Source organism: Danio aesculapii, chromosome 6 (assembly GCF_903798145.1).
Source record: "Danio aesculapii chromosome 6, fDanAes4.1, whole genome shotgun sequence".
Taxonomy (NCBI): Eukaryota; Metazoa; Chordata; class Actinopteri; order Cypriniformes; family Danionidae; genus Danio; species Danio aesculapii.
The window spans coordinates 9,663,063-9,666,485 of record NC_079440.1 but is presented as its reverse complement, the minus strand read 5'-3'; the positions used below and the strand labels follow the sequence as shown (position 1 = coordinate 9,666,485).

Sequence of the window (3,423 nt, the reverse complement as noted above, 5' to 3'; positions counted from 1 at the left end):
TTTGTGATCATTGAAATGTAAGTAAATGATGACTGAATTTTCAGTTTTGGATGAACCATCCCTTTAAACAATTGATGTGATTATGTTTAATTGTTGGTTAAGGAGTAGTTTCACAATTATATACGCAATTATATACGAAACTACAAAACCTAAACGTAAATACATGCAGATATTTTGTAATATGAAGAAGCATGGACAGTTGAAGTTAAAACTATTTGCCCTCCTGCTGATTTTTTTCTTCTTTTTCAAATATTTCCGCAATGATGTTTAACAAAGCATTAACAGTGAATTTTTCACAGTATTTGATTAATTCATTCATTTTCAGTCCCTTTATTAATCTGCGGTCACCACAGAGGAATGAACCGCCGATTTATCCAGCACATGTTTTACGCAGCGGATGCCCTTCCAGCTGCAACCCATCTCTGGGAAACACCCATACACTCTTCACACACATACACTACGGACAATTTAGGCTACCCAATTCACCTGTACCACATGTCTTTGGACTGTTGGGGAAACCGGAGCACCCGGAGGAAACCCACGCGAACGCAGGGAGAACATGCAAACTCCACACAGAAATGCCAGCTGACCCAGCCGAGGCTCAAACCAGCGACCTTTTTGCTGCGAGGCGACAGCACTACCTACTGCGCCACTGCGTCGCCCCTTCACAGTATTTCCCATAATATTTTTTCTTATTAGTTTTTAAATGCTACCTTCTCTGTGAAGTCATAAACACCATATTGCTTTTCGGTTCCTCTTATCTGTTTGGATGTTGTGAGCATGCTTTTTTCTTCCACAACCTGATAACAACCAGTACAACGAAGAGACGGCAACATCAAATTATGACGTTAAATGAAAACGTATGTTTCTAACATCTTGGAAGCAGACAAAGAAAAATAAATTAAGTGATGTTTTCAGGATTCATACATATCTTTACTACTAAAATTCCATGAGTTTTCCAAGACTTTTCCAGAACTTTCAAGTACATTTTCATGACGTAATGTTTCATGTAATGTCTACATATACATGGTAAATAATAAGACAAAACAATGACATTCAGATTTATTACAGAATATCATAGAACAATTTGTTTAGATTGATTTTGATAATGCTTACACAGCACTAACAATGTCAGAGCAAGGACAGAAAAGTAAAGACAACTACCCTATATTCAAGTTAGGGCTGCACAATATATGGTTTCAGCCTCGATATCGCAATGTGTGCATCCGCAATAGTCACACCGCAGGATATGTAATGTTGGGATTATAGTTTAATAGAGTTTAATCATAATGGAGAGAAAGTTTATCATCTGAATGCATTTTTAAAGATAGTTCAGCCAGAAATGACTTCCCATTTTCATTACACCCTTCACTTGTTTCAAACATTTATGAGTTTTCTTTTCTTTTTTAATGAACACAAAAGAATTTAATTGAATAACTCCTATAGTATTGAAACAAGTCAAGTGTGAGTAAATAGTGAGTACATTTTAATCTTTGAGTAAACTGTCCTTTAAGGCCTGTGACTGTGTGAACATTTCTATATTTCACATTTTAAAACATCCGGCCACAAGAACATTTTTTAAAGATTAAATAATATACAATGAAGACTCTGCAGTGTTGATTATTCAATATCTGTACCTGAACAGTGAATACCTGAAAACTACAATTCACTTTTATCTTTACTAAACTTTATTTATTTTTGTTTGTCATTTATTTGTTATATATTATTCAAGATTCACTCCTCTACAAAATCTCCTTAATCAATCTAAATAAACCTGTTAAATCATCTGATGAAATTTTTCCATACTGCTCTTTTTATTTGCAAAACACTTTGAATTTTGCTCATTATATATTTATCAACATTTTTTACATATTTAAAGACTAGATTCACAGGCGATATTTTTGATACATTATTTACAACTTATTTATAACTTTTTTTGTCTGGCCAGTGAAAATTTTGACAGGGCAAGTAAAAATTGGGTCAGTAGAAAAACTGCTTAGCGTTGTACCCTGCTTAATTACCCTAAGGTGCCTAATTAATACTAGTATCTTGAAAAATATAAGGTAAAATATTATGTACTGCCATCATGGCAAAGAAATCAATTATTAGAAATGAGTTATTAAACTATTATGTTTAGAAATGTCTTGAAAAATCTTTTCCTTAAACAGAAATTGGGAATAAAATATAGAGGGGGCTATTAATTCAGGAGGGCTAATAATTTTGATTTCGACTGTGTGTAAACAGTTAGAATACAGCATAATTTTTTAACTAATATGTCAATAGGCAGTGGTTAAAGAGACATTAGTGGACTGAGACAGCAGTGAGCGAATGTGCTTATGATTATTAATGATCTGACGGAGGTTTATAAACGCGGCGGGGGTCTGACTCCGGCGGTGCTGTCCATGGTACTGAAGCCCAGACCGTCTCCAGCAAACCACACGAATCACATCCCATTTGATTTTCCACACACATTTCCATCAGTCGCCCTCTGTTTTATAAAAACCTCCTTATTTTTTAATTATTCGACAAACAAGGTTTTCTGAAAGCCGTGGAAGAGACCCGACATTACTGATGTCACGAGGCAGCAAAACACAAGCGATAGACAGATCTGCACTTTATATCTATATAAACATATGATGACCTTTAAAAACAAGAACATATATCTAAATTATTCATTTTTCCCCACTATCAGAGCTCGTACAGGCCTACGACCCTTTGAGATTGTAATACAAAGATCGGTTTCTCTGCGAACAGAGGCGTTTGGCACGAAGCAGATGGGTGAAATTAATATTACGCAAGATCATAACAAACCTATGTAAAAAGTCAGTCACAACCCAAGCGAATAGAGCCGGTGATAATGTGTGAAGAGGCGTCCGGCAGCACATCTTCTGTGGTACTGATCTTCATTCATTTGGAGAGAGACAGACAGACGCTAACGTTACGTGCCGCGCGGAAGGCCTGTCGACTCTTATTTTCAACAGCGATATTAATGCGCTGTCACATTCAACCAAACGCACATTCAATATTTCAACAAGTCAGAACCAATTGGAAGCGTTTCCTTTTAAAGCATTCACAACAAATGAATATATCTGGATTACCTTGCGAGCTGACACCAGCCGATTTTGGAAGCGGAGAGGCGGAGAGAAGATCTCACGAGAGTTTGCGCCGACTGCTCTGTATTCGATAGGGACATCTCGCGAGACTTGGTTTTTTGAATCTTGAGACTGCCTCCAGCCAGACCAGGTAGCCTAGTAGTAGTGAAATAAATGACATGTCAATGAAATGTTTATTTTTTTTAATGTAGTTTTTTATAATGTATATATATTGATGTCAGAATAGTTAACAAAATAAGGTCGTAAGAACTTTGAACATTAGATAAACAGATTTTTTTGAAATTATGCAGATTAGAAATTACAGAATAGC

General features: G+C 35.8%; 1 protein-coding gene across 1 annotated transcript in view; it reads right to left on the bottom strand.

The window, feature by feature from the left end:
• The window catches only part of arf3b (ADP-ribosylation factor 3b), a 24,274-nt gene extending 21,085 nt beyond the window's left edge, over positions 1-3,189 (bottom strand). Inside the window, exon 1 of the mRNA XM_056459461.1 lies at positions 3,099-3,189. The gene's annotated coding sequence lies outside the window, so the exon portion shown is untranslated. The remainder of the gene's footprint in view (positions 1-3,098) is intronic.
• Positions 3,190-3,423: the final 234 nt, after the last annotated feature.